The sequence below is a fragment of the Myodes glareolus genome, chromosome 5 (assembly GCF_982192425.1).
Source record: "Myodes glareolus chromosome 5, mMyoGla1.1, whole genome shotgun sequence".
NCBI classification, from domain to species: Eukaryota; Metazoa; Chordata; class Mammalia; order Rodentia; family Cricetidae; genus Myodes; species Myodes glareolus.
In genome coordinates, this window is record NC_142030.1 from 108,616,109 (window position 1) to 108,626,491 (window position 10,383).

Sequence of the window (10,383 nt, forward strand, 5' to 3'; positions counted from 1 at the left end):
CCTTGAGCTCATTTAGAATTGGGTTTTTACAGTAGTAAAGGTGGGGGTGAGGGGTCTCTGAGGTTCAGGAGCCCTGATTGGCTGACAATTGTCTAAGGGTGTCCTTGTGAGGTGCTGTGGCAGGTAATTCTATCTACAGTGACTGGAATGTTAGGCACTTCATTTGAATGGACTGTTCTTGGGTGGAGGTAGGGTAACTCAGCTAGTGGTTCCTCTTGCAGCCAGGCATTGCCTTAGGGTAAACTACTGAAATGGACCTTCTATTAAATTTATCTAGGGCCGAGTTCTACTCTGGCAGATGATAATGGCTGGAAATAAAGAACTTCCTCTGGGTGACCTGTTCATACTTAGCTTATCATAGCTGGTCCCTATGATGGTCTTTCTTGGCCAGAAGAGATTCCAGTTCCAACATTCGCCTCTGTGAAGCATCCCACCTCTGGTTCTGCTGGAGAAGGTGGCTTCTGTTCTTCTCCTTCCTTGGTGGTGTCAGGATGCTTGCTCTGCAGCTGCTCCAAGTACAGCTCATTGACCTCCCCGAGTCCCAGAAGCTTCCCATTCTAGAGCTCCGTCTGCTGCTGCACCGACTCACTGTCCTGCAGTTCTCCAGCTTTTCCCAGAGGCTGCTGAACCTCTGGCTCGGGGTGGGTGCCAAATGTGGAAGGATGCTTACATGAAATCCCACACTAGCTCAAAACTGAGAAATAGATGGTTATTTATTTAGGGGTAAGTTCACATATCAGAATCCTCTGGAGATTCTGATCCAAACAAAACAAAACCAAATCCAACAACTGAAAAGAGAGTAGACACATGCTCTACATCAGTTTATATATTATAAGAGGCCACTCCCCAATGGGCAGGTAACCACTAGCTGTAAGACTTCCTACAACAGGGTCTTGTTATGTACACCCAAGGTACTCTTGAATATACGATCCTCCTGCCTCAGTTTCTTGAGTGTTAAGATTATAGTTCAGGACCTTTACATTTTTTATGTGCAATCGAAGGGCTTGTGACATCGTTTGACAAGTGGAGCAAAGCTTCCTAGAGCAGTAACACCTGACTTACCACCTAAATAGTGAGGGGTAGAAGGACCGGTGACATGAAGATGGGTGTCCCACTTTTCTGGGTACAGGGAAGAGTGAAGTGTAACAAAGATTCAGTTTTCCCTTTTTTTTTTAATCACCCAGTTCTCTGCATATCATCCAGTTCTCTAACACCGAAGACAAAACTTCTTGTGTATATTTGTGAAAGACCAGGATAAATCCACACCCTCTAGCAGGAAGAGTAGAGCCAAAAATCTAGGTTAGTCAGTTCAGTTTCTTTGTTTTAGGAACTGGCTGACCACAAAGTTAGCCCTTTGGGTTGTGGTTTCTTCCCTTAAATACCCCTTCTCCCAGCTACTCGGGGTCGAACTCCTCTACCCCTGCATGGGATATGAGTCTCGGCCCCAGCGCACTGGTTCCTGTCAATAAATCTCATGTGATTACAGCAAGGATGGTCTCTTGTGAGTTCTTGGGGGGTCATGTTATCCCAAGACTTGAGAGAGAGTCTTCCAACTCCAGGGGTCTTTCATTTAAACACAGAAAATGAAATGCACAGCTCTAAATGAGACATCTCCTTCACAACCCTTCTTCCCAAGGCTCAGGGATGATTGTGGACAAGGGTAGGTTAAAAGTAAGAGCCGGAGACAGCATAGAGCTACAAGGAACCTTTTCTGGACACCACAGGGCAGCTGCACATCCACATTCACAGCCTCTGAGACAGCATGCACAAAACCATTGCACCCTGAAGCTAGATGAAACCCCAGTGCAGAGAAAAGAGAGAGGTCCAAAGTCTCACCTCTTGCTGAAGAGTTACTGGCTACTTAGAGCTGCTAGGAAATGTAGCAACAGTTTTCTTTAAAGGTGTGCCCGCTGGTGGGTTTGCCACCCTTCAGTAAAGGTCACACACCCAAGTATATTGGCAGCACAAGCTGAGATAATGGTCTAAGAAGATATAGATGAGGACACAGTGGGTGCATTAGGAAGCAGCAGGTTGGCTGGTTAAGCGAGGAGTTCCAGTAGGCATGAGGACAATCAGAATACATAATAAAAGATTGTTAAATAACAAAAATCAGAAAAATAGTAACAAACTCTTTAAAATACAAACAAATAAATAATTTCTGTATTAAACACATATTTCTACTTCTTAGGAGCTGATGCTTCATCTTGTGCTTTGAAATTAAAAGAGAAAACAACGTGGGGGCTTGAGGGATGGCCCAGTGGTTAGGAGCATATACTGCTGCAACTTTGGTTTTTAGGATCCTTGTTTGACAGTTCACAAAAGCCTGAGACTTCAGATCCAGAGGATCCGGAGCCACTTCTGGCCTCTCCATTCTTATGCATGCACATACACAAACACACAGACACAGCACTGGCTGGGAATTTAAAGCATACTTTCAAATAGATAATAAAGTTAAATCAACTGTTAAAACACAGCACAAACTTTGAAAATAGAACTGATGGGAAGCAAAATGTTTTCTCTTGTACTAGGAAAGTTACCTTGCAATATATCAATATGTTCAAAGATCAACCAGTGCTGTTAGTTCATTTGTCCATCCATTAATATCAACTGTGTTTGTCTGCAACTCATGATGAGTCTTATTTGCTATGTCAAAGGAGTTATAGTAAACCGAGGGGCAGAAAATGGACGAAGTACTTCAGCACAAGATCAGCTATATTTTAAGGGACATTGAAGAGTCATAAAGAAGGAACTTGCATCAGACAAGGACAGTCTCAATGGATTTCCAAAGGAAATAAGACTTGAAAGAGCCTTAGAGAATTCAGCGGCATTGTTCCCCCTGTAATTTCTGCTGTGCCTCCCACCTGAGCTGGGGAGATGTGCTGTGAGCACAGGATATGAAGACATCAGAAGTCTCCTTCAGAGTTTTATATAATTTCATAGTCAGGTTTTCAGAGCCAGGTGGGGATTGTTCATTTTAGAGATGATTTGCTGAGAGCCAGAGAGGTCAAAAGAGTCGCTAGGGGCCACATAGCTAATTAGCTCCTTCCGAGAGCCAGGATCTTGCCTCCTGATGCCACAGCATGCGGCAGGAGCTGCAGCCCACAGCAAGTGTGAAAGGGTTGTCACGTAAAGGCAGGTATTTTAGGGACAGGTTCTCATCTTAGAGTCTTTTTCAAGTCTTTGTGCTGCCAAATGTGCTTGAGAATAGATTCACTTCCATGTCCCCATGTATTCTCAGAAGGTTAGGCTGCAATTGACCTCTCAAAGCTATAGCACAGGGGACAGGAATGCATCAGTGCCAAGCAGCCAGCTCACCTGTGGGGTTATTCAGTAGAGAACTCAGAGCCTGAAATCACAGTTGGAAGAATTTTCTAAAAGAAAAGAAACTTAGACAAAAAGTAGTGTCTTGACTCATAGATTCTTCTGTCATTCATTCCTTACCACATGTTAACACATCAGATGAACAGAGGATCGTATACGGTCTTCTTTGTTTTCCTTCATCCATCCACTCACAGAGAAGCTGGAGCTGCAGCATTAGTTTTGTTTGTTGTGCCTTCAGAAGGACTAAGAAAAGTGACATGAGTGCTGCATCATTTTCCTACTGTAAGTGTGTGTGTGTGTGTTCTGGTGCACATGTATGAATATGCATGTAAGGTGTTTGGACATGTATGGAGGTCAGACATGATCTCGACTTCTGTTCCTCGCAAGTTATTACTCATATCTTTTGGAGATAAGATCTCTTTCTGGGACTTGAAACTCACCAATCCAGCTTTTCTGGCTGACCAGTGAACCAGAGATCTGCCTGTATACTTCCCCAGAACTGGTAAAAACATGTTACACCTGGATTTTCTACACAGATTCTGTGGGAGGGAACCCAGATGAAAAGGCTTTTACATTCCCACAGCTCCAGGTAAGCCTTTCTGAAGAAACCCTTCTATAGACCTTTCATTTGGAATATAACAGTGAGAAGTTATAAAGTTCCATGTCACATGACCCTTTGAGAATGATCAAAGTTCCTAATTATTCACAAACGTCATCTCTTCGGTTGACTTCTTACAAAGACAACTATAATAAAGCTTTCTCAGTCTGTAAAGGCTTCGTAGACTGATCAGTCCTGGCAAGCCTTACTCTCATGGCCCTTGGAGGTTAGCTTGGCTGGTTGTTCTCCAGCAGGCTACATGTTCTTTCTCCTGTCTCTGCCATTGTTCTGTATTTATTTCAAGTCCATATCTGACCTCATGTAACTGCAGTCTTAGGCTTCGGTGGCTTCTCCCATATTCCCATACGCGTAAGAGGGCAAACATTTGCAAACCAACAACTAGAGCTTAATCTTTACCTTAGGACTACAAGAACATAGAACACAACAGTTGGATGAATACTTCTGAAGTGAGGAAAACTTAACACATGCAAAGTAGCTGTATACTTCCTGAGTTTGGGGATTGTGTGATGTGACTGTTGGCAAGACAGTCTTAAGCACTCAAAAGAGTAGAAACTCAGTGAACTGAATGGATAAATGTAAATTAGAAGGTAAAGGGGGATGGGGGTATGCCTAATAAGAAGCCTGGTGTCAATGTTATCTAATAATACAGAAGATAACAGACCATTTGTACATCATCGAGGATTTGCTGGGCATCAGGAGCTTCTGGCGTTTTGATAGGGTTAGAGAAACAGAGCATGGGTTTCAGTTGGGAGTCAGCTCATATGAAGAGATGCTGTGGGCTGGGGAAACAGTACAGGAGTAAAGTGTTTGCCCCAAAAGCATGATGAACTCAGTTTAATCCCAGAACCTGTTTAACAAATCTGGTGTGGTACGCAATTGTTATCCCAGCTCTGGGACAGCGGGAAAAGGTGGAGCCCTGGAGCTTGTTGGCCATCCAGCCCATTATACTTGACAAGTTCCAGGACTAAGTTCTTGATACAAAAATAAGGTTGATGATGCCTTAGGAATGACACCCACAGTTGACTTCTGAACGCCACACACACTTACACCTATGTGCACCAACATATGCATATACATGCAAAAAAACACAAAACAATAAGATAATTATTAAGAACAAAGCCACATGTATAACGAACAATTCATTAGCACTATTCCCATGCAGGTGTGCAAGTCTCATGACCCATATCCTTGGAAGATCCGCCAGTCGTAGATGAGAGTTCCCTGGGAAGAAACATTGACTGTTTACAATGAAACACTAACTTCAATTATTCAACATAGTTAACATCTTGGAAAAGCCATGTCAGACACCCGTGGGAATTTCCAGAAGACAAGAATGCTTTACCTGCTTGTGTCTATATTTGTCTCTGAATTCATGTGTGTGCATATGTGCTACATGTGCTGACTCATTTGCATGTATGTTCAAGGGCATGTGCAGGACAGGCACGGGTGCACAGATGTTTCTCCAGCATTGTCCATCTTAGCTCTGAGACAGTTTCCCACTGACCTGGAGCTCACCAAGTAGACTAGGTTGGCAGACCAGTGAGCTCCAGAGGTGCAACTGTCTGGCTTCTGCAGCTCTGAGGTTACAAGTGTGTGCCACCATGCCAGGCTCTTTTACATGGATTCTAAGGATCAACCTCAGGTTCTTTTGAAGGCAAGGTCAGCACTTGATTAACGGGGTTTCTCTCCAGCCCATTTTATAGTTAGTGATAAGTAAACACACAGATTTTTTTATAGGAGAACTTATAAACTCAGCAAGATTTTAGCGATGCATAGAAATAGCAACAAAGCCCACATTAGACATTGCCCCAACCCTTCAGCTCTGTGAGTGGGAATTCAGTCACAGTGACCATCATCCCAAATATGTATTACCTTTTTCATAATCAAAGAAATGTATCAAATTTACAAAAATCCCTATCTTTGTCAACCACTATCTTAATCTCCTGAGTTGGACATTTCTAGGATATGAGAGACAGCTTCCTTTGGAAAGACCAGTACCTGCTTTGAGAGCAGACAAATTTTATTTTATGTGACCACCATCACAGATGCCATCCCTTTTTTTTTTTTTTACATTGGATGGCTATCTGTTAAAACCAACCTTGTAGGATCTACCCCAAGAATTGCTGTTAAGACAAAAACTGCTCAGTATTATCTCTGAACACACTGGATACCATAAATGTTAGTATGAGTTATATATTCATTTTATTGAGTATCAGTTTATTCATTTGATTAATGATTTTCTGAGAAGACTATGCATGTTGATCTAGTGTCTGTGCTAGTGACACATCAGTTCATTAAAACAGAAAATCCCAATTCTCACTGCCAAGAAAAGAAGGAAAAATGCTCAGTTAAAAAAATAAAATGGGCTGAACAATGGTGGTGCAGGCCTTAAATGCCAATACTCAGATATCAGAGTTAGGAGTTAGCAGTCTTTGAGTGTGAGGCCAGTCTCTGGTCTACAGAGCTAGTTCCAGGGCAACCAGGGCTACACAAACTAACCCACATAGAAAAAAGCACAAGGAAAATAGGAAATGGATCTAGTTTATAATTTAGTCAGAAAATTGCCTGTGTTACAAGTGTAAAGGTCTAAGTTCAATTTCCTAGACCCATGCAGGAAAAAAAAAGCTGAAGGTAGTGGCTTATGCTTTTTAATTCTAGTTCTGGAGAGGCAGAGACAGATGGGTCCCTGGGGTTCATTACCCAACCTACCTACTCTTCTTGTTATGTTTCAGGTCAGTGAGAAATCTTCCCTCAAAAAACAAGGTGGGCTATGTAATGCTCTGTCTCTTTAAGAGACTGGCCACGCCTACTCCCTCCCTGCTTGCAGTCTCAGCCCCACTCTCTCTCTCTGTCTGTCCCCTCTGAGAGGCAGCCTCCCCCCCATCTCTCTCTCTCTCTCTCTCTCTCTCTCTCTCTCTCTCTCTCTCTCTCTCTCTCCCCCCCCCTTTCTCGCCTTTATCCTTCCCTCCATAACCCACCTAATCACCTAATAAACGTCCAATTTCACTCTATATGGTGTGCCTGTCTCTGTGCCTCCCACCTGCCGCCTGCCCACACTGCTTGCCGGGGACCAGCCAGCTGCCACATGGCTGGGGACCAGCCACTTTCCTTTGGGGACCTGCCGCGTGGTCTCAACCCCGCAGCAATCTGCCGGGGACCTGCAGCAAATCCATTACAGGCTACACTTGAAGAATTAGAGACAAAGTTATGTTCCAGCCTCCACATGCATGTACACACACGTGTGTGTACAACTGAATGCATACACATGAACCTGGACAGATGAATATACAGATGGCAGACATTGATAGGTTAAGGAAAATGAATTAAAATTCTTGAGAACTGTGGTAGAAAAGGGAGGGGATGGTGCATTAAACATGGAAGAGTCAGTTAGGGATTTAAATAAGGTAGTCAGGGAGGGCCACAACAAAAACACGTATGCATTGGTACATTTTAGAGGTGGAGACTGAGGTGTTTAGGAAAGAGTATATGCAATAACCCCTGGGTGGAATTGTCTGGACATGTGAGAATAACAAAGAACTGTCACATCAGGTGCAGAGGGGACTAGAGGAAGGAAGGATCAGGTACAGCCTTGAGTGTCAAGGAAAAGTGAGAAGAACTGAGTATAGAAAGGACAAAGCTTGACAGTTGACAAGCTTTAATAAGGCCGTTCGCACTGCTCTGTGGAAGCTAATAGCGCAAGAGCAACAGTTTCTAATGAGGGCTGGGGCAGCCGTGTGGAAGGCTAAATAACTCAGATACTGTCTACATCACACACACATTAGACCCAGGATATGAAGGAATGAGCAGCAGTATCAATAAAGTGTAAAAGTCTATGACCTAAACCACTGTGGAAATGAAGATACCTGCCAGCATCTGTGGAGGACCATGGTCAGGAGTTTCACGCCCTTCCATGGCCTGCGGCTTCCGTGAGAACCCAGTGAATTCTACATGGCTATGCTACATCTATAAACTACTCAAATCCCCAGCAGCTTCCAAAATAACCCATGGGCTTTTGCAGCCACTGGCCCACAAATGCTAAAATAGGAGAGAAGTTCTCCCTTATTACAGATTCTCGGTGGCATCACACCGTGGTAAGAACTCAACAGTCAGCACTGTGACTAAGATTTGAAGACTTTTATTATTAAGAACTCAAGAGTCAGATCTGTCTATATCCTCTAAAATTGCCTGTGACCTCTAGCATCCAATGCATGGGAAGTTATTATTAGAATGCACTCTAGTTCTATAGAATTATAATTTCTAATGTGGAGCCATAGGAACCTGTGACTTTAATGCACACTAAAATTTTAGAAGGACTATTCCAGAGCAAAATGGAAATGCCAAATGACTCAGGTAAGGCCATAGGGGCTTCTTCAAGGGTCACTATAATTGTACTCTATTATTGCTGAAGTTTTAGTCATTATTTTATTAATACTTAAATGTTAATTCATAGAATAAATCTCTAGGAAGTCCTTTGTCTGACTACTAGAAAAGTGTGGCCATTTTGAAAGTTTAACTTATATAGATTTTTTTCTCTGATTTGAAACATTCCTTTCCAGAAAAACTGAGGGGCGCTCCTTAAGACTCAAGAAATAAACAAATCACAAGTCTCAGAAAGTTCCAAAACCTTACCTGACTAATAATGTCCCCTCAAAATTATATGAGTAATAGAGATGACTGTGGAGAAGAACAACCAGGGATGTGTTGAGCTGTTTGCAAGTCATTCAGGGAGTTCGAGCAATGCGAATTACGGGAGTTATTACTTTTGCTGGGGTGGTCTTTTTATTGGGACAGCTGTCTGTGAGTTATCCATGCTGAGTAATCCCTCCCATGAGCTCCTATAAACAAAGCCACTGCTCCACCAAAGAGGACTTGAGTGAATCATCCATTTGGTCAGGCTTCAATGTCCCAGTCTTGGATGAGGTGACATTTGTCCAATTCCTCTAAAACCCTCACAGCAATCTACTTTGTCCTCTGATCAAGAGGGAAATACATACGAGACTGATAAAAAGGGACAAATATACTAGAGCAAAGGAGAAGATGCATGTATCAACACTATTTGGAGATTAGAAACAATAACCTGTTTACCGTTATCATTGTCTTTGTGAAAAAAAAAATTACCCACAAGAAAACCTGTTGTCCGTGTCATTTTGGAATATTTAGTAAATTAAAATAAGTAGCTTTATTAACAGCAAAATAACCCAAATTTCTGACTATCAAATCATTCTTTTTATTTAAAAAATCAGAATTAAAACTAACTTTTGTAAAAAGGAAACTCTTGATAAAGAAAGAGAAAGTAATTATTACTTAAATAAGAGAAAATTAGAGGAACTATAATTATTTCTGTTACATAGACCATCTTGTTAGTCATCCCCTGCCTGCCTCCTACCACACTCACTCAGTGTTTGAATTAGAAAAATATGTCTGCTCCCCAGCTTTAGTAAGCTCTGCAAACAACACAGATAGTTCTGGAAAGTTCTGACCTTAATGAAGATCATTTTATTAAGGTCATGTGTAATGTAACGGTTTTAGTGTAGTGTGCCTGTGCTCTCTGCTTCCGGAGTTCGATCAAACAGTAATAACTTAGATCCTTCCCTGTGTGTCTAATGGGTTCGACCTCCATTATTCACTGAGAGATTCTTTTACAATTTGTGTTCTGAGAGACACCAACCTCCAGTTGAATCTCTGTGGTCAACAACAACAAACGTGTTCTCTTTTAAAGTACACAATACATTTTAGCAAAATGAAATATGCCATAGTAGATAGGTATGTTTGGTCTCATTTAGCATGGTGTTCCTGATTGTATTTTACCGTTGAGCATCTCATTCAACTGACACAGCAGTGAACCTAGGCAGCATAGAACACTCCCATGGAGCTCTGCTGTTCTCAGGTTAATGATTAGCAAAAATTCAGAGACAGAAATTGGGGTTCAACCTGAAGGTCAGAAAAGCAAAGCAGCCTTCCACTGGCTCTTAACTCAACCTCAGTCTGAAATGGTGATCCTGCCTCCAGGAATCTCAGAATGAGTCTGTGCCTGACAGCTGTCTCCTCCCACTTTATAATCCTCTTTAGCCGGTTTCTAAGGCAAGCTAGTGTGGCTACTGGGATTAAAGGTGTGTGTCATTGTTACCTGGTCTGTAAGGCTGGCCAGTGTGCCTGTTTTGCTTTTCTGATCCTCAGACAAATTTTACTAAAATACAAATGAAATGTCACAACATTTTAATTTATACTTAACTTATACTTATGTTGTGTATGACCAGACCATTTTCTACTTTTCATAGGCCTTTCCATAAGGCTGTGAATTATCATCAAGAATATCAATTCTACAAACTTATTATAGCACCTATTCTCAGTAATCTTGTGATGTCCCAAACATTTTAAGGGAGACTAGTAATGCCATGTGGAATATAACTCTTGACAATATACAACTAGGCAAGGACCCAACC